This window comes from Haematobia irritans, chromosome 1, assembly GCF_050003625.1.
Source record: "Haematobia irritans isolate KBUSLIRL chromosome 1, ASM5000362v1, whole genome shotgun sequence".
Lineage (NCBI taxonomy): Eukaryota > Metazoa > Arthropoda > Insecta > Diptera > Muscidae > Haematobia > Haematobia irritans.
Genome location: NC_134397.1, coordinates 73,910,896 through 73,933,505, shown reverse-complemented (window position 1 = coordinate 73,933,505; position 22,610 = coordinate 73,910,896).

The following is a 22,610-nucleotide window of genomic DNA, read 5'->3' as shown; positions in this document are numbered from 1 at the left end:
AAACTTCTTTTGGCCATATCTCCTAAACTAAGCGTCCTAGAGCGAAAAGGGCGATAATTCGTGACCACCCCCAAAAAATCGAAAAATCCACCCAAATCCTAAAAAAATTTAAATTTTTATATGAAAAACTTCTTTTGGCCATATCTCCTAAACTAAGCGTCCTAGAGCGAAAAAGACGATAATTCGTGACCACCCTCAAAAAATCGAAAAACCCACCCAAATCCTAAAAAAATTGAAATTTTTATATGAAAAACTTCTTTTGGCCATATCTCCTAAACTAAGCGTCCTAGAGCGAAAAGGACGATAATTCGTGACCACCCTCAAAGAATCGAAAAATCCACCCAAATCCTAAAAAAATTGAAATTTTTATATGAAAAACTTCTTTTGGCCATATCTCCTAAACTAAGCGTCCTAGAGCGAAAAGGACGATAATTCGTGACCACCCTCAAAAAATCGAAAAATCCACCCAAATCCTAAAAAAATTGAAATTTTTATATGAAAAACTTCTTTTGGCCATATCTCCTAAACTAAGCGTCCTAGAGCGAAAAGGGCTTTATTTCGTGACCACCCCCAAAAAATCAAAAAATCCACCCAAATCCTAAAAAAATTGAAATTTTTATATGAAAAACTTCTTTTGGCCATATCTCCTAAACTAAGCGTCCTAGAGCGAAAAGGGCTTTAATTCGTGACCACCCCCAAAAAATCGAAAAATCCACCCAATCCTAAAAAAATTGAAATTTTTATATGAAAAACTTCGTTTGGCCATATCTCCTAAACTAAGCGTCCTAGAGCGAAAAGGGCTTTAATTCGTGACCACCCCCAAAAAATCGAAAAATCCACCCAAATCCTAAAAAAATTGAAATTTTTATATGAAAAACATCTTTTGGCCATATCTCCTAAACTAAGCGTCCTAGAGCGAAAAGGGCTTTAATTCGTGACCACCCCCAAAAAATCGAAAAATCCACCCAAATCCTAAAAAAATTTAAATTTTTATATGAAAAACTTCTTTTGGCCATATCTCCTAAACTAAGCGTCCTAGAGCGAAAAGGGCTTTAATTCGTGACCACCCTCAAAAAATCGGAAAATCCACCCAAATCCTAAAAAATTGAAATTTTTATATGAAAAACTTCGTTTGGCCATATCTCCTAAACTAAGCGTCCTAGAGCGAAAAGGGCTTTAATTCGTGACCACCCTCAAAAAATCGAAAAATCCACCCAAATCCTAAAAAAATTGAAATTTTTATATGAAAAACTTCTTTTGGCCATATCTCCTAAACTAAGCGTCCTAGAGCGAAAAGGGCTTTAATTCGTGACCACCCTCAAAAAATCGAAAAATCCACCCAAATCCTAAAAAAATTGAAATTTTTATATGAAAAACTTCTTTTGGCCATATCTCCTAAACTAAGCGTCCTAGAGCGAAAAGGACGATAATTCGTGACCACCCTCAAAAAATCGAAAAATCCACCCAAATCCTAAAAAAATTGAAATTTTTATATGAAAAACTTCTTTTGGCCATATCTCCTAAACTAAGCGTCCTAGAGCGAAAAGGGCTTTAATTCGTGACCACCCTCAAAAAATCGAAAAATCCACCCAAATCCTAAAAAAATTGAAATTTTTATATGAAAAACTTCTTTTGGCCATATCTCCTAAACTAAGCGTCCTAGAGCGAAAAGGACGATAATTCGTGACCACCCTCAAAAAATCGAAAAATTCACCCAAATCCTAAAAAAATTGAAATTTTTATATGAAAAACTTCTTTTGGCCATATCTCCTAAACTAAGCGTCCTAGAGCGAAAAGGGCTTTAATTCGTGACCACCCTCAAAAAATCGAAAAATCCACCCAAATCCTAAAAAAATTTAAATTTTTATATGAAAAACTTCTTTTGGCCATATCTCCTAAACTAAGCGTCCTAGAGCGAAAAGGGCGATAATTCGTGACCACCCCCAAAAAATCGAAAAATCCACCCAAATCCTAAAAAAATTGAAATTTTTATATGAAAAACTTCTTTTGGCCATATCTCCTAAACTAAGCGTCCTAGAGCGAAAAGGACGATAATTCGTGACCACCCTCAAAAAATCGAAAAATCCACCCAAATCCTAAAAAAATTGAAATTTTTATATGAAAAACTTCTTTTGGCCATATCTCCTAAACTAAGCGTCCTAGAGCGAAAAGGGCTTTATTTCGTGACCACCCCCAAAAAATCAAAAAATCCACCCAAATCCTAAAAAAATTGAAATTTTTATATGAAAAACTTCTTTTGGCCATATCTCCTAAACTAAGCGTCCTAGAGCGAAAAGGACGATAATTCGTGACCACCCTCAAAAAATCGAAAAATCCACCCAAATCCTAAAAAAATTTAAATTTTTATATGAAAAACTTCTTTTGGCCATATCTCCTAAACTAAGCGTCCTAGAGCGAAAAGGGCTTTAATTCGTGACCACCCTCAAAAAATCGAAAAATCCACCCAAATCCTAAAAAAATTGAAATTTTTATATGAAAAACTTCTTTTGGCCATATCTCCTAAACTAAGCGTCCTAGAGCGAAAAGGGCTTTATTTCGTGACCACCCCCAAAAAATCAAAAAATCCACCCAAATCCTAAAAAAATTGAAATTTTTATATGAAAAACTTCTTTTGGCCATATCTCCTAAACTAAGCGTCCTAGAGCGAAAAGGACGATAATTCGTGACCACCCTCAAAAAATCGAAAAATCCACCCAAATCCTAAAAAAATTTAAATTTTTATATGAAAAACTTCTTTTGGCCATATCTCCTAAACTAAGCGTCCTAGAGCGAAAAGGGCTTTAATTCGTGACCACCCTCAAAAAATCGAAAAATCCACCCAAATCCTAAAAAAATTGAAATTTTTATATGAAAACTTCTTTTGGCCATATCTCCTAAACTAAGCGTCCTAGAGCGAAAAGGGCGATAATTCGTGACCACCCCCAAAAAATCGAAAAATCCACCCAAATCCTAAAAAAATTGAAATTTTTATATGAAAAACTTCTTTTGGCCATATCTCCTAAACTAAGCGTCCTAGAGCGAAAAGGACGATAATTCGTGACCACCCTCAAAAAATCGAAAAACCCACTCAAATCCTAAAAAAATTGAAATTTTTATATGAAAAACTTCTTTTGGCCATTTCTCCTAAACTAAGCGTCCTAGAGCGAAAAGGACGATAATTCGTGACCACTCTCAAAAAATCGAAAAATTCACCCAAATCCTAAAAAAATTGAAATTTTTATATGAAAAACTTCTTTTGGCCATATCTCCTAAACTAAGCGTCCTAGAGCGAAAAGGGCTTTAATTCGTGACCACCCTCAAAAAATCGAAAAATCCACCCAAATCCTAAAAAAATTTAAATTTTTATATGAAAAACTTCTTTTGGCCATATCTCCTAAACTAAGCGTCCTAGAGCGAAAAGGGCGATAATTCGTGACCACCCCCAAAAAATCGAAAAATCCACCCAAATCCTAAAAAAATTGAAATTTTTATATGAAAAACTTCTTTTGGCCATATCTCCTAAACTAAGCGTCCTAGAGCGAAAAGGACGATAATTCGTGACCACCCTCAAAAAATCGAAAAATCCACCCAAATCCTAAAAAAATTGAAATTTTTATATGAAAAACTTCTTTTGGCCATATCTCCTAAACTAAGCGTCCTAGAGCGAAAAGGGCTTTATTTCGTGACCACCCCCAAAAAATCAAAAAATCCACCCAAATCCTAAAAAAATTGAAATTTTTATATGAAAAACTTCTTTTGGCCATATCTCCTAAACTAAGCGTCCTAGAGCGAAAAGGACGATAATTCGTGACCACCCTCAAAAAATCGAAAAATCCACCCAAATCCTAAAAAAATTTAAATTTTTATATGAAAAACTTCTTTTGGCCATATCTCCTAAACTAAGCGTCCTAGAGCGAAAAGGGCGATAATTCGTGACCACCCCCAAAAAATCGAAAAATCCACTCAAATCCTAAAAAATTTTAAATTTTTATATGAAAAACTTCTTTTGGCCATATCTCCTAAACTAAGCGTCCTAGAGCGAAAAGGGCTTTAATTCGTGACCACCCCCAAAAAATCGAAAAATCCACCCAAATCCTAAAAAAATTGAAATTTTTATATGAAAAACTTCTTTTGGTCATATCTCCTAAACTAAGCGTCCTAGAGCGAAAAGGGCTTTAATTCGTGACCACCCCCAAAAAATCGAAAAATCCACCCAAATCCTAAAAAAATTTAAATTTTTATATGAAAAACTTCTTTTGGCCATATCTCCTAAACTAAGCGTCCTAGAGCGAAAAGGACGATAATTCGTGACCACCCTCAAAAAATCGAAAAATTCACCCAAATCCTAAAAAAATTGAAATTTTTATATGAAAAACTTCTTTTGACCATATCTCCTAAACTAAGCGTCCTAGAGCGAAAAGGGCTTTAATTCGTGACCACCCTCAAAAAATCGAAAAATCCACCCAAATCCTAAAAAAATTGAAATTTTTATATGAAAACTTCTTTTGGCCATATCTCCTAAACTAAGCGTCCTAGAGCGAAAAGGACGATAATTCGTGACCACCCCAAAAAATCGAAAAATCCACCCAAATCCTAAAAAAATTGAAATTTTTATATGAAAAACTTCTTTTGGCCATATCTCCTAAACTAAGCGTCCTAGAGCGAAAAGGACGATAATTCGTGACCACCCTCAAAAAATCGAAAAACCCACCCAAATCCTAAAAAAATTGAAATTTTTATATGAAAAACTTCTTTTGGCCATATCTCCTAAACTAAGCGTCCTAGAGCGAAAAGGACGATAATTCGTGACCACCCTCAAAAAATCGAAAAATCCACCCAAATCCTAAAAAAATTGAAATTTTTATATGAAAAACTTCTTTTGGCCATATCTCCTAAACTAAGCGTCCTAGAGCGAAAAGGACGATAATTCGTGACCACCCTCAAAAAATCGAAAAATTCACCCAAATCCTAAAAAAATTGAAATTTTTATATGAAAAACTTCTTTTGGCCATATCTCCTAAACTAAGCGTCCTAGAGCGAAAAGGGCTTTATTTCGTGACCACCCCCAAAAAATCAAAAAATCCACCCAAATCCTAAAAAAATTGAAATTTTTATATGAAAAACTTCTTTTGGCCATATCTCCTAAACTAAGCGTCCTAGAGCGAAAAGGGCTTTAATTCGTGACCACCCCCAAAAAATCGAAAAATCCACCCAATCCTAAAAAAATTGAAATTTTTATATGAAAAACTTCGTTTGGCCATATCTCCTAAACTAAGCGTCCTAGAGCGAAAAGGGCTTTAATTCGTGACCACCCCCAAAAAATCGAAAAATCCACCCAGATCCTAAAAAAATTGAAATTTTTATATGAAAAACTTCTTTTGGCCATATCTCCTAAACTAAGCGTCCTAGAGCGAAAAGGGCTTTAATTCGTGACCACCCCCAAAAAATCGAAAAATCCACCCAAATCCTAAAAAAATTGAAATTTTTATATGAAAAGCTTCTTTTGGCCATATCTCCTAAACTAAGCGTCCTAGGGCGAAAAGGACGATAATTCGTGACCACCCTCAAAAAATCGAAAAATCCACTCAAATCCTAAAAAAATTTAAATTTTTATATGAAAAACTTCTTTTGGCCATATCTCCTAAACTAAGCGTCCTAGAGCGAAAAGGGCTTTAATTCGTGACCACCCCCAAAAAATCGAAAAATCCACCCAAATCCTAAAAAATTGAAATTTTTATAAGAAAAACTTCGTTTGGCCATATCTCCTAAACTAAGCGTCCTAGAGCGAAAAGGGCTCTAATTCGTGACCACCCCCAAAAAATCGAAAAATCCACCCAAATCCTAAAAAAATTGAAATTTTTATATGAAAAACTTCTTTTGGCCATATCTCCTAAACTAAGCGTCCTAGAGCGAAAAGGGCTTTAATTCGTGACCACCCCCAAAAAATCGAAAAATCCACCCAAATCCTAAAAAAATTGAAATTTTTATATGAAAAACTTCTTTTGGCCATATCTCCTAAACTAAGCGTCCTAGAGCGAAAAGGGCTTTAATTCGTGACCACCCCCAAAAAATCGAAAAATCCACCCAAATCCTAAAAAAATTGAAATTTTTATATGAAAAACTTCTTTTGGCCATATCTCCTAAACTAAGCGTCCTAGAGCGAAAAGGACGATAATTCGTGACCACCCTCAAAAAATCGAAAAATTCACCCAAATCCTAAAAAAATTGAAATTTTTATATGAAAAACTTCTTTTGGCCATATCTCCTAAACTAAGCGTCCTAGAGCGAAAAGGGCTTTATTTCGTGACCACCCCCAAAAAATCAAAAAATCCACCCAAATCCTAAAAAAATTGAAATTTTTATATGAAAAACTTCTTTTGGCCATATCTCCTAAACTAAGCGTCCTAGAGCGAAAAGGGCTTTAATTCGTGACCACCCCCAAAAAATCGAAAAATCCACCCAATCCTAAAAAAATTGAAATTTTTATATGAAAAACTTCGTTTGGCCATATCTCCTAAACTAAGCGTCCTAGAGCGAAAAGGGCTTTAATTCGTGACCACCCCCAAAAAATCGAAAAATCCACCCAAATCCTAAAAAAATTGAAATTTTTATATGAAAAACTTCTTTTGGCCATATCTCCTAAACTAAGCGTCCTAGAGCGAAAAGGGCTTTAATTCGTGACCACCCCCAAAAAATCGAAAAATCCACCCAAATCCTAAAAAAATTGAAATTTTTATATGAAAAGCTTCTTTTGGCCATATCTCCTAAACTAAGCGTCCTAGAGCGAAAAGGACGATAATTCGTGACCACCCTCAAAAAATCGAAAAATCCACTCAAATCCTAAAAAAATTTAAATTTTTATATGAAAAACTTCTTTTGGCCATATCTCCTAAACTAAGCGTCCTAGAGCGAAAAGGGCTTTAATTCGTGACCACCCCCAAAAAATCGAAAAATCCACCCAAATCCTAAAAAATTGAAATTTTTATAAGAAAAACTTCGTTTGGCCATATCTCCTAAACTAAGCGTCCTAGAGCGAAAAGGGCTCTAATTCGTGACCACCCCCAAAAAATCGAAAAATCCACCCAAATCCTAAAAAAATTGAAATTTTTATATGAAAAACTTCTTTTGGCCATATCTCCTAAACTAAGCGTCCTAGAGCGAAAAGGGCTTTAATTCGTGACCACCCCCAAAAAATCGAAAAATCCACCCAAATCCTAAAAAAATTGAAATTTTTATATGAAAAACTTCTTTTGGCCATATCTCCTAAACTAAGCGTCCTAGAGCGAAAAGGGCTTTAATTCGTGACCACCCCCAAAAAATCGAAAAATCCACCCAAATCCTAAAAAAATTTAAATTTTTATATGAAAAACTTCTTTTGGCCATATCTCCTAAACTAAGCGTCCTAGAGCGAAAAGGGCTTTAATTCGTGACCACCCTCAAAAAATCGAAAAATCCACCCAAATCCTAAAAAAATTGAAATTTTTATATGAAAAACTTCTTTTGGCCATATCTCCTAAACTAAGCGTCCTAGAGCGAAAAGGACGATAATTCGTGACCACCCTCAAAAAATCGAAAAATTCACCCAAATCCTAAAAAAATTGAAATTTTTATATGAAAAACTTCTTTTGGCCATATCTCCTAAACTAAGCGTCCTAGAGCGAAAAGGGCTTTAATTCGTGACCACCCTCAAAAAATCGAAAAATCCACCCAAATCCTAAAAAAATTGAAATTTTTATATGAAAAACTTCTTTTGGCCATATCTCCTAAACTAAGCGTCCTAGAGCGAAAAGGGCGATAATTCGTGACCACCCTCAAAAAATCGAAAAATCCACCCAAATCCTAAAAAAATTGAAATTTTTATATGAAAAACTTCTTTTGGCCATATCTCCTAAACTAAGCGTCCTAGAGCGAAAAGGACGATAATTCGTGACCACCCTCAAAAAATCGAAAAACCCACCCAAATCCTAAAAAAATTGAAATTTTTATATGAAAAACTTCTTTTGGCCATATCTCCTAAACTAAGCGTCCTAGAGCGAAAAGGGCTTTAATTCGTGACCACCCCCAAAAAATCGAAAAATCCACCCAAATCCTAAAAAAATTTAAATTTTTATATGAAAAACTTCTTTTGGCCATATCTCCTAAACTAAGCGTCCTAGAGCGAAAAGGGCTTTAATTCGTGACCACCCTCAAAAAATCGAAAAATCCACCCAAATCCTAAAAAAATTGAAATTTTTATATGAAAAACTTCTTTTGGCCATATCTCCTAAACTAAGCGTCCTAGAGCGAAAAGGACGATAATTCGTGACCACCCTCAAAAAATCGAAAAATTCACCCAAATCCTAAAAAAATTGAAATTTTTATATGAAAAACTTCTTTTGGCCATATCTCCTAAACTAAGCGTCCTAGAGCGAAAAGGGCTTTAATTCGTGACCACCCTCAAAAAATCGAAAAATCCACCCAAATCCTAAAAAAATTGAAATTTTTATATGAAAAACTTCTTTTGGCCATATCTCCTAAACTAAGCGTCCTAGAGCGAAAAGGGCGATAATTCGTGACCACCCTCAAAAAATCGAAAAATCCACCCAAATCCTAAAAAAATTGAAATTTTTATATGAAAAACTTCTTTTGGCCATATCTCCTAAACTAAGCGTCCTAGAGCGAAAAGGACGATAATTCGTGACCACCCTCAAAAAATCGAAAAACCCACCCAAATCCTAAAAAAATTGAAATTTTTATATGAAAAACTTCTTTTGGCCATATCTCCTAAACTAAGCGTCCTAGAGCGAAAAGGACGATAATTCGTGACCACCCTCAAAAAATCGAAAAATCCACCCAAATCCTAAAAAAATTGAAATTTTTATATGAAAAACTTCTTTTGGCCATATCTCCTAAACTAAGCGTCCTAGAGCGAAAAGGGCTTTATTTCGGACCACCCCCAAAAAATCAAAAAATCCACCCAAATCCTAAAAAAATTGAAATTTTAATATGAAAAACTTCTTTTGGCCATATCTCCTAAACTAAGCGTCCTAGAGCGAAAAGGGCTTTAATTCGTGACCACCCTCAAAAAATCGAAAAATCCACCCAAATCCTCAAAAAATTGAAATTTTTATATGAAAAACTTCTTTTGGCCATATCTCCTAAACTAAGCGTCCTAGAGCGAAAAGGACGATAATTCGTGACCACCCCCAAAAAATTGAAAAATCCACCCAAATCCTAAAAAAATTTAAATTTTTATATGAAAAAATTCTCCTAAACTAAGCGTCCTAGAGCGAAAAGGGCTTTAATTCGTGAAAAAATTTAAATTTTTATATGAAAAAATTCTCCTAAACTAAGCGTCCTAGAGCGAAAAGGGCTTTAATTCGTGACCACCCTCAAAAAATCGAAAAATCCACCCAAATCCTAAAAAAATTGAAATTTTTATATGAAAAACTTCTTTTGGCCATATCTCCTAAACTAAGCGTCCTAGAGCGAAAAGGACGATAATTCGTGACCACCCTCCTAGAGCGAAAAGGGCGATAATTCGTGACCACCCCCAAAAAATCGAAAAATCCACCCAAATCCTAAAAAAAATTGAAATTTTTATATGAAAAACTTCTTTTGGCCATATCTCCTAAACTAAGCGTCCTAGAGCGAAAAGGGCTTTAAGTCGTGACCACCCCCAAAAAATCAAAAAATCCACCCAATCCTAAAAAAATTGAAATTTTTATATGAAAAACTTCGTTTGGCCATATCTCCTAAACTAAGCGTCCTAGAGCGAAAAGGGCTTTAATTCGTGACCACCCCCAAAAAATCGAAAAATCCACCCAAATCCTAAAAAAATTTAAATTTTTATATGAAAAACTTCTTTTGGCCATATCTCCTAAACTAAGCGTCCTAGAGCGAAAAGGGCTTTAATTCGTGACCACCCTCAAAAAATCGAAAAATCCACCCAAATCCTAAAAAATTGAAATTTTTATATGAAAAACTTCGTTTGGCCATATCTCCTAAACTAAGCGTCCTAGAGCGAAAAGGGCTTTAATTCGTGACCACCCTCAAAAAATCGAAAAATCCACCCAAATCCTAAAAAAATTGAAATTTTTATATGAAAAACTTCTTTTGGCCATATCTCCTAAACTAAGCGTCCTAAAGCGAAAAGGGCGATAATTCGTGACCACCCCCAAAAAATCGAAAAATCCACTCAAATCCTAAAAAAATTGAAATTTTTATATGAAAAACTTCTTTTGGCCATATCTCCTAAACTAAGCGTCCTAGAGCGAAAAGGGCTTTAATTCGTGACCACCCCCAAAAAATCGAAAAATCCACCCAAATCCTAAAAAAATTGAAATTTTTATATGAAAAACTTTTTTTGGTCATATCTCCTAAACTAAGCGTCCTAGAGCGAAAAGGGCTTTAATTCGTGACCACCCCCAAAAAATCGAAAAATCCACCCAAATCCTAAAAAAATTGAAATTTTTATATGAAAAACTTCTTTTGGCCATATCTCCTAAACTAAGCGTCCTACAGCGAAAAGGGCTTTAATTCGTGACCACCCTCAAAAAATCGAAAAATCCACCCAAATCCTAAAAAAATTGAAATTTTTATATGAAAAACTTATTTTGGCCATATCTCCTAAACTAAGCGTCCTAGAGCGAAAAGGACGATAATTCGTGACCACCCTCAAAAAATCGAAAAATTCACCCAAATCCTAAAAAAATTGAAATTTTTATATGAAAAACTTCTTTTGGCCATATCTCCTAAACTAAGCGTCCTAGAGCGAAAAGGGCGATAATTCGTGACCACCCCCAAAAAATCGAAAAATCCACCCAAATCCTAAAAAAATTGAAATTTTTATATGAAAAACTTCTTTTGGCCATATCTCCTAAACTAAGCGTCCTAGAGCGAAAAGGACGATAATTCGTGACCACCCTCAAAAAATCGAAAAACCCACCCAAATCCTAAAAAAATTGAAATTTTTATATGAAAAACTTCTTTTGGCCATATCTCCTAAACTAAGCGTCCTAGAGCGAAAAGGACGATAATTCGTGACCACCCTCAAAAAATCGAAAAATCCACCCAAATCCTAAAAAAATTGAAATTTTTATATGAAAAACTTCTTTTGGCCATATCTCCTAAACTAAGCGTCCTAGAGCGAAAAGGACGATAATTCGTGACCACCCTCAAAAAATTGAAAAATCCACCCAAATCCTAAAAAAATTGAAATTTTTATATGAAAAACTTCTTTTGGCCATATCTCCTAAACTAAGCGTCCTAGAGCGAAAAGGACGATAATTCGTGACCACCCCCAAAAAATTGAAAAATCCACCCAAATCCTAAAAAATTGAAATTTTTTTATGAAAAACTTCTTTTGGCCATATCTCCTAAACTAAGCGTCCTAGAGCGAAAAGGACGATAATTCGTGACCACCCCCAAAAAATCGAAAAATCCACCCAAATCCTAAAAAAATTGAAATTTTTATATGAAAAACTTCTTTTGGCCATATCTCCTAAACTAAGCGTCCTAGAGCGAAAAGGACGATAATTCGTGACCACCCTCAAAAAATCGAAAAATCCACCCAAATCCTAAAAAAATTTAAATTTTTATATGAAAAACTTCTTTTGGCCATATCTCCTAAACTAAGCGTCCTAGAGCGAAAAGGACGATAATTCGTGACCACCCGCAAAAAATCAAAAAATCCACCCAAATCCTAAAAAAAATGAAATTTTTATATGAAAAACTTCTTTTGGCCATATCTCCTAAACTAAGCGTCCTAGAGAGAAAAGGACGATAATTCGTGAACACCCCCAAAAAATCGAAAAAAACCACCCAAATCCTAAAAAAAATGAAATTTTTATATGAAAAACTTCTTTTGGTCATATCTCCTAAACTAAGCGTCCTAGAGCGAAAAGGGCGATAATTCGTGACCACCCCCAAAAAATCGAAAAATCCACTCAAATCCTAAAAAAATTTAAATTTTTATATGAAAAACTTCTTTTGGCCATATCTCCTAAACTAAGCGTCCTAGAGCGAAAAGGGCTTTAATTCGTGACCACCCCCAAAAAATCGAAAAATCCACCCAAATCCTAAAAAAATTGAAATTTTTATATGAAAAACTTCTTTTGGTCATATCTCCTAAACTAAGCGTCCTAGAGCGAAAAGGGCTTTAGTTCGTGACCACCTCCAAAAAATCGAAAAATCCACCCAAATCGTAAAAAAATTGAAATTTTTATATGAAAAACTTCTTTTGGCCATATCTCCTAAACTAAGCGTCCTAGAGCGAAAAGGGCTTTAATTCGTGACCACCCTCAAAAAATCGAAAAATCCACCCAAATCCTAAAAAAATTGAAATTTTTATATGAAAAACTTCTTTTGGCCATATCTCCTAAACTAAGCGTCCTAGAGCGAAAAGGACGATAATTCGTGACCACCCTCAAAAAATCGAAAAATTCACCCAAATCCTAAAAAAATTGAAATTTTTATATGAAAAACTTCTTTTGGCCATATCTCCTAAACTAAGCGTCCTAGAGCGAAAAGGGCTTTAATTCGTGACCACCCTCAAAAAATCGAAAAATCCACCCAAATCCTAAAAAAATTGAAATTTTTATATGAAAACCTTCTTTTGGCCATATCTCCTAAACTAAGCGTCCTAGAGCGAAAAGGGCGATAATTCGTGACCACCCCCAAAAAATCGAAAAATCCACCCAAATCCTAAAAAAATTGAAATTTTTATATGAAAAACTTCTTTTGGCCATATCTCCTAAACTAAGCGTCCTAGAGCGAAAAGGACGATAATTCGTGACCACCCTCAAAAAATCGAAAAACCCACCCAAATCCTAAAAAAATTGAAATTTTTATATGAAAAACTTCTTTTGGCCATATCTCCTAAACTAAGCGTCCTAGAGCGAAAAGGACGATAATTCGTGACCACCCTCAAAAAATCGAAAAATCCACCCAAATCCTAAAAAAATTGAAATTTTTATATGAAAAACTTCTTTTGGCCATATCTCCTAAACTAAGCGTCCTAGAGCGAAAAGGGCTTTATTTCGTGACCACCCCCAAAAAATCAAAAAATCCACCCAAATCCTAAAAAAATTGAAATTTTTATATGAAAAACTTCTTTTGGCCATATCTCCTAAACTAAGCGTCCTAGAGCGAAAAGGGCTTTAATTCGTGACCACCCCCAAAAAATCGAAAAATCCACCCAACCCAATCCTAAAAAAATTGAAATTTTTATATGAAAAACTTCGTTTGGCCATATCTCCTAAACTAAGCGTCCTAGAGCGAAAAGGGCTTTAATTCGTGACCACCCCCAAAAAACGAAAAATCCACCCAAATCCTAAAAAAATTGAAATTTTTATATGAAAAACTTCTTTTGGCCATATCTCCTAAACTAAGCGTCCTAGAGCGAAAAGGACGATAATTCGTGACCACCCTCACAAAATCGAAAAATCCACCCAAATCCTAAAAAAATTGAAATTTTTATATGAAAAACTTCTTTTGGCCATATCTCCTAAACTAAGCGACCTAGAGCGAAAAGGACGATAAATCGTGACCACCCTCAAAAAATCGAAAAATCCACCCAAATCCTAAAAAAATTCAAATTTTTATATGAAAAACTTCTTTTGGCCACATCTCCTAAACTAAGCGTCCTAGAGCGAAAAGGACGATAATTCGTGACCACCCTCACAAAATCGAAAGATCCACCCAAATCCTAAAAAAATTGAAATTTTGATATGAAAAACTTCTTTTGGTCATATCTCCTAAACTAAGCGTCCTAGAGCGAAAAGGACGATAATTCGTGACCACCCTCAAAAAATCGAAAAATCCACCCAAATCCTAAAAAAATTGAAATTTTTATATGAAAAACTTCTTTTGGCCATATCTCCTAAACTAAGCGTCCTAGAGCGAAAAGGGCTTTATTTCGTGACCACCCCCAAAAAATCAAAAAATCCACCCAAATCCTAAAAAAATTGAAATTTTTATATGAAAAACTTCTTTTGGCCATATCTCCTAAACTAAGCGTCCTAGAGCGAAAAGGGCTTTAATTCGTGACCACCCCCAAAAAATCGAAAAATCCACCCAACCCAATCCTAAAAAAATTGAAATTTTTATATGAAAAACTTCGTTTGGCCATATCTCCTAAACTAAGCGTCCTAGAGCGAAAAGGGCTTTAATTCGTGACCACCCTCAAAAAATCGAAAGATCCACCCAAATCCTAAAAAAATTGAAATTTTGATATGAAAAACTTCTTTTGGCCATATCTCCTAAACTAAGCGTCCTAGAGCGAAAAGGAGGATAATTCGTGACCACCCCCAAAAAATCGAAAAATCCACCCAAATCCTAAAAAAATTGAAATTTTTATATGAAAAACTTCTTTTGGCCATATCTCCTAAACTAAGCGTCTTAGAGCGAAACGGACAATAATTCGTGACCACCCTCAAAAAATCGAAAAATCCACCCAAATCCTAAAAAAATTGAAATTTTTATATGAAAAACTTCTTTTGGCCATATCTCCTAAACTAAGCGTCCTAGAGCGAAAAGGACGATAATTCGTGACCACCCCCAAAAAATCGAAAAATACACCCAAATCCTAAAAAAATTGAAATTTTTATATGAAAAACTTCTTTTGGCCGTATCTCCTAAACTAAGCGTCCTAGAGCGAAAAGGACGATAATTCGTGACCACCCTCAAAAAATCGAAAAATCCACCCAAATCCTAAAAAAATTAAAATTTTTATATGAAAAACTTCTTTTGGCCATATCTCCTAAACTAAGCGTCCTAGAGCGAAAAAGACGATAATTCGTGACCACCCTCAAAAAATCGAAAAATCCAACCAAATCCTAAAAAAAATTGAAATTTTTATATGAAAAACTTCTTTTGGCCATATCTCTTAAACTAAGCGTCCTAGAGCGAAAAGAACGATAATTCGTGACCACCCTCAAAAAATCGAAAAATCCACCCAAATCCTAAAAAAATTAAAATTTTTATATGAAAAACTTCTTTTGGCCATATCTCCTAAACTAAGCGTCCTAGAGCGAAAAAGACGATAATTCGTGACCACCCTCAAAAAATCGAAAAATCCAACCAAATCCTAAAAAAAATTGAAATTTTTATATGAAAAACTTCTTTTGGTCATATCTCCTATACTAAGCGTCCTAGAGCGAAAAGGACGATAATTCGTGACCACCCCCAAAAAAATCGAAAAATCCACCCAAATCCTAAAAAAAATGAAAATTTTATATGAAAAACTTCTTTTGGCCATATCTCCTAAACTAAGCGTCCGAGAGCGAAAAGGGCTTTAATTCGTGACCACCCCCAAAAAATCTAAAAATCCACCCAAATCCTAAAAAAATTGAAATTTTTATATGAAAAACTTCTTTTGGCCATATCTCCTAAACTAAGCGTCCTAGAGCGAAAAGGGCGATAATTCGTGACCACCCCCAAAAAATCGAAAAATCCACCCAAATCCTAAAAAAATTGAAATTTTTATATGAAAAACTTCTTTTGGCCATATCTCCTAAACTAAGCGTCCTAGAGCGAAAAAGACGATAATTCGTGACCACCCTCAAAAAATCGAAAAATCCAACCAAATCCTAAAAAAATTGAAATTTTTATATGAAAAACTTCTTTTGGCCATATCTCCTAAACTAAGCGTCCTAGAGCGAAAAGGACGATAATTCGTGACCACCCTCAAAAAATCGAAAAATTCACCCAAATCCTAAAAAAATTGAAATTTTTATATGAAAAACTTCTTTTGGCCATATCTCCTAAACTAAGCGTCCTAGAGCGAAAAGGGCTTTAATTCGTGACCACCCTCAAAAAATCGAAAAATCCACCCAAATCCTAAAAAAATTGAAATTTTTATATGAAAACCTTCTTTTGGCCATATCTCCTAAACTAAGCGTCCTAGAGCGAAAAGGGCGATAATTCGTGACCACCCCCAAAAAATCGAAAAATCCACCCAACCCAATCCTAAAAAAATTGAAATTTTTATATGAAAAACTTCGTTTGGCCATATCTCCTAAACTAAGCGTCCTAGAGCGAAAAGGGCTTTATTTCGTGACCACCCCCAAAAAATCAAAAAATCCACCCAAATCCTAAAAAAATTGAAATTTTTATATGAAAAACTTCTTTTGGCCATATCTCCTAAACTAAGCGTCCTAGAGCGAAAAGGGCTTTAATTCGTGACCACCCCCAAAAAATCGAAAAATCCACCCAACCCAATCCTAAAAAAATTGAAATTTTTATATGAAAAACTTCGTTTGGCCATATCTCCTAAACTAAGCGTCCTAGAGCGAAAAGGGCTTTAATTCGTGACCACCCTCAAAAAATCGAAAGATCCACCCAAATCCTAAAAAAATTGAAATTTTGATATGAAAAACTTCTTTTGGCCATATCTCCTAAACTAAGCGTCCTAGAGCGAAAAGGAGGATAATTCGTGACCACCCCCAAAAAATCGAAAAATCCACCCAAATCCTAAAAAAATTGAAATTTTTATATGAAAAACTTCTTTTGGCCATATCTCCTAAACTAAGCGTCTTAGAGCGAAACGGACAATAATTCGTGACCACCCTCAAAAAATCGAAAAATCCACCCAAATCCTAAAAAAATTGAAATTTTTATATGAAAAACTTCTTTTGGCCATATCTCCTAAACTAAGCGTCCTAGAGCGAAAAGGACGATAATTCGTGACCACCCCCAAAAAATCGAAAAATACACCCAAATCCTAAAAAAATTGAAATTTTTATATGAAAAACTTCTTTTGGCCGTATCTCCTAAACTAAGCGTCCTAGAGCGAAAAGGACGATAATTCGTGACCACCCTCAAAAAATCGAAAAATCCACCCAAATCCTAAAAAAATTAAAATTTTTATATGAAAAACTTCTTTTGGCCATATCTCCTAAACTAAGCGTCCTAGAGCGAAAAAGACGATAATTCGTGACCACCCTCAAAAAATCGAAAAATCCAACCAAATCCTAAAAAAAATTGAAATTTTTATATGAAAAACTTCTTTTGGCCATATCTCTTAAACTAAGCGTCCTAGAGCGAAAAGAACGATAATTCGTGACCACCCTCAAAAAATCGAAAAATCCACCCAAATCCTAAAAAAATTAAAATTTTTATATGAAAAACTTCTTTTGGCCATATCTCCTAAACTAAGCGTCCTAGAGCGAAAAAGACGATAATTCGTGACCACCCTCAAAAAATCGAAAAATCCAACCAAATCCTAAAAAAAATTGAAATTTTTATATGAAAAACTTCTTTTGGTCATATCTCCTATACTAAGCGTCCTAGAGCGAAAAGGACGATAATTCGTGACCACCCCCAAAAAAATCGAAAAATCCACCCAAATCCTAAAAAAAATGAAAATTTTATATGAAAAACTTCTTTTGGCCATATCTCCTAAACTAAGCGTCCGAGAGCGAAAAGGGCTTTAATTCGTGACCACCCCCAAAAAATCTAAAAATCCACCCAAATCCTAAAAAAATTGAAATTTTTATATGAAAAACTTCTTTTGGCCATATCTCCTAAACTAAGCGTCCTAGAGCGAAAAGGGCGATAATTCGTGACCACCCCCAAAAAATCGAAAAATCCACCCAAATCCTAAAAAAATTGAAATTTTTATATGAAAAACTTCTTTTGGCCATATCTCCTAAACTAAGCGTCCTAGAGCGAAAAAGACGATAATTCGTGACCACCCTCAAAAAATCGAAAAATCCAACCAAATCCTAAAAAAATTGAAATTTTTATATGAAAAACTTCTTTTGGCCATATCTCCTAAACTAAGCGTCCTAGAGCGAAAAGGACGATAATTCGTGACCACCCTCAAAAAATCGAAAAATTCACCCAAATCCTAAAAAAATTGAAATTTTTATATGAAAAACTTCTTTTGGCCATATCTCCTAAACTAAGCGTCCTAGAGCGAAAAGGGCTTTAATTCGTGACCACCCTCAAAAAATCGAAAAATCCACCCAAATCCTAAAAAAATTGAAATTTTTATATGAAAACCTTCTTTTGGCCATATCTCCTAAACTAAGCGTCCTAGAGCGAAAAGGGCGATAATTCGTGACCACCCCCAAAAAATCGAAAAATCCACCCAACCCAATCCTAAAAAAATTGAAATTTTTATATGAAAAACTTCGTTTGGCCATATCTCCTAAACTAAGCGTCCTAGAGCGAAAAGGGCTTTATTTCGTGACCACCCCCAAAAAATCAAAAAATCCACCCAAATCCTAAAAAAATTGAAATTTTTATATGAAAAACTTCTTTTGGCCATATCTCCTAAACTAAGCGTCCTAGAGCGAAAAGGGCTTTAATTCGTGACCACCCCCAAAAAATCGAAAAATCCACCCAACCCAATCCTAAAAAAATTGAAATTTTTATATGAAAAACTTCGTTTGGCCATATCTCCTAAACTAAGCGTCCTAGAGCGAAAAGGGCTTTAATTCGTGACCACCCTCAAAAAATCGAAAGATCCACCCAAATCCTAAAAAAATTGAAATTTTGATATGAAAAACTTCTTTTGGCCATATCTCCTAAACTAAGCGTCCTAGAGCGAAAAGGAGGATAATTCGTGACCACCCCCAAAAAATCGAAAAATCCACCCAAATCCTAAAAAAATTGAAATTTTTATATGAAAAACTTCTTTTGGCCATATCTCCTAAACTAAGCGTCTTAGAGCGAAACGGACAATAATTCGTGACCACCCTCAAAAAATCGAAAAATCCACCCAAATCCTAAAAAAATTGAAATTTTTATATGAAAAACTTCTTTTGGCCATATCTCCTAAACTAAGCGTCCTAGAGCGAAAAGGACGATAATTCGTGACCACCCCCAAAAAATCGAAAAATACACCCAAATCCTAAAAAAATTGAAATTTTTATATGAAAAACTTCTTTTGGCCGTATCTCCTAAACTAAGCGTCCTAGAGCGAAAAGGACGATAATTCGTGACCACCCTCAAAAAATCGAAAAATCCACCCAAATCCTAAAAAAATTAAAATTTTTATATGAAAAACTTCTTTTGGCCATATCTCCTAAACTAAGCGTCCTAGAGCGAAAAAGACGATAATTCGTGACCACCCTCAAAAAATCGAAAAATCCAACCAAATCCTAAAAAAAATTGAAATTTTTATATGAAAAACTTCTTTTGGCCATATCTCTTAAACTAAGCGTCCTAGAGCGAAAAGAACGATAATTCGTGACCACCCTCAAAAAATCGAAAAATCCACCCAAATCCTAAAAAAATTAAAATTTTTATATGAAAAACTTCTTTTGGCCATATCTCCTAAACTAAGCGTCCTAGAGCGAAAAAGACGATAATTCGTGACCACCCTCAAAAAATCGAAAAATCCAACCAAATCCTAAAAAAAATTGAAATTTTTATATGAAAAACTTCTTTTGGTCATATCTCCTATACTAAGCGTCCTAGAGCGAAAAGGACGATAATTCGTGACCACCCCCAAAAAAATCGAAAAATCCACCCAAATCCTAAAAAAAATGAAAATTTTATATGAAAAACTTCTTTTGGCCATATCTCCTAAACTAAGCGTCCGAGAGCGAAAAGGGCTTTAATTCGTGACCACCCCCAAAAAATCTAAAAATCCACCCAAATCCTAAAAAAATTGAAATTTTTATATGAAAAACTTCTTTTGGCCATATCTCCTAAACTAAGCGTCCTAGAGCGAAAAGGGCGATAATTCGTGACCACCCCCAAAAAATCGAAAAATCCACCCAAATCCTAAAAAAATTGAAATTTTTATATGAAAAACTTCTTTTGGCCATATCTCCTAAACTAAGCGTCCTAGAGCGAAAAAGACGATAATTCGTGACCACCCTCAAAAAATCGAAAAATCCAACCAAATCCTAAAAAAATTGAAATTTTTATATGAAAAACTTCTTTTGGCCATATCTCCTAAACTAAGCGTCCTAGAGCGAAAAGGACGATAATTCGTGACCACCCTCAAAAAATCGAAAAATTCACCCAAATCCTAAAAAAATTGAAATTTTTATATGAAAAACTTCTTTTGGCCATATCTCCTAAACTAAGCGTCCTAGAGCGAAAAGGGCTTTAATTCGTGACCACCCTCAAAAAATCGAAAAATCCACCCAAATCCTAAAAAAATTGAAATTTTTATATGAAAACCTTCTTTTGGCCATATCTCCTAAACTAAGCGTCCTAGAGCGAAAAGGGCGATAATTCGTGACCACCCCCAAAAAATCGAAAAATCCACCCAAATCCTAAAAAAATTGAAATTTTTATATGAAAAACTTCTTTTGGCCATATCTCCTAAACTAAGCGTCCTAGAGCGAAAAGGACGATAATTCGTGACCACCCTCAAAAAATCGAAAAACCCACCCAAATCCTAAAAAAATTGAAATTTTTATATGAAAAACTTCTTTTGGCCATATCTCCTAAACTAAGCGTCCTAGAGCGAAAAGGACGATAATTCGTGACCACCCTCAAAAAATCGAAAAATCCACCCAAATCCTAAAAAAATTGAAATTTTTATATGAAAAACTTCTTTTGGCCATATCTCCTAAACTAAGCGTCCTAGAGCGAAAAGGGCTTTATTTCGTGACCACCCCCAAAAAATCAAAAAATCCACCCAAATCCTAAAAAAATTGAAATTTTTATATGAAAAACTTCTTTTGGCCATATCTCCTAAACTAAGCGTCCTAGAGCGAAAAGGGCTTTAATTCGTGACCACCCCCAAAAAATCGAAAAATCCACCCAACCCAATCCTAAAAAAATTGAAATTTTTATATGAAAAACTTCGTTTGGCCATATCTCCTAAACTAAGCGTCCTAGAGCGAAAAGGGCTTTAATTCGTGACCACCCCCAAAAAACGAAAAATCCACCCAAATCCTAAAAAAATTGAAATTTTTATATGAAAAACTTCTTTTGGCCATATCTCCTAAACTAAGCGTCCTAGAGCGAAAAGGACGATAATTCGTGACCACCCTCACAAAATCGAAAAATCCACCCAAATCCTAAAAAAATTGAAATTTTTATATGAAAAACTTCTTTTGGCCATATCTCCTAAACTAAGCGACCTAGAGCGAAAAGGACGATAAATCGTGACCACCCTCAAAAAATCGAAAAATCCACCCAAATCCTAAAAAAATTCAAATTTTTATATGAAAAACTTCTTTTGGCCACATCTCCTAAACTAAGCGTCCTAGAGCGAAAAGGACGATAATTCGTGACCACCCTCACAAAATCGAAAGATCCACCCAAATCCTAAAAAAATTGAAATTTTGATATGAAAAACTTCTTTTGGTCATATCTCCTAAACTAAGCGTCCTAGAGCGAAAAGGACGATAATTCGTGACCACCCTCAAAAAATCGAAAAATCCACCCAAATCCTAAAAAAATTGAAATTTTTATATGAAAAACTTCTTTTGGCCATATCTCCTAAACTAAGCGTCCTAGAGCGAAAAGGGCTTTATTTCGTGACCACCCCCAAAAAATCAAAAAATCCACCCAAATCCTAAAAAAATTGAAATTTTTATATGAAAAACTTCTTTTGGCCATATCTCCTAAACTAAGCGTCCTAGAGCGAAAAGGGCTTTAATTCGTGACCACCCCCAAAAAATCGAAAAATCCACCCAACCCAATCCTAAAAAAATTGAAATTTTTATATGAAAAACTTCGTTTGGCCATATCTCCTAAACTAAGCGTCCTAGAGCGAAAAGGGCTTTATTTCGTGACCACCCCCAAAAAATCAAAAAATCCACCCAAATCCTAAAAAAATTGAAATTTTTATATGAAAAACTTCTTTTGGCCATATCTCCTAAACTAAGCGTCCTAGAGCGAAAAGGGCTTTAATTCGTGACCACCCCCAAAAAATCGAAAAATCCACCCAACCCAATCCTAAAAAAATTGAAATTTTTATATGAAAAACTTCGTTTGGCCATATCTCCTAAACTAAGCGTCCTAGAGCGAAAAGGGCTTTAATTCGTGACCACCCTCAAAAAATCGAAAGATCCACCCAAATCCTAAAAAAATTGAAATTTTGATATGAAAAACTTCTTTTGGCCATATCTCCTAAACTAAGCGTCCTAGAGCGAAAAGGAGGATAATTCGTGACCACCCCCAAAAAATCGAAAAATCCACCCAAATCCTAAAAAAATTGAAATTTTTATATGAAAAACTTCTTTTGGCCATATCTCCTAAACTAAGCGTCTTAGAGCGAAACGGACAATAATTCGTGACCACCCTCAAAAAATCGAAAAATCCACCCAAATCCTAAAAAAATTGAAATTTTTATATGAAAAACTTCTTTTGGCCATATCTCCTAAACTAAGCGTCCTAGAGCGAAAAGGACGATAATTCGTGACCACCCCCAAAAAATCGAAAAATACACCCAAATCCTAAAAAAATTGAAATTTTTATATGAAAAACTTCTTTTGGCCGTATCTCCTAAACTAAGCGTCCTAGAGCGAAAAGGACGATAATTCGTGACCACCCTCAAAAAATCGAAAAATCCACCCAAATCCTAAAAAAATTAAAATTTTTATATGAAAAACTTCTTTTGGCCATATCTCCTAAACTAAGCGTCCTAGAGCGAAAAAGACGATAATTCGTGACCACCCTCAAAAAATCGAAAAATCCAACCAAATCCTAAAAAA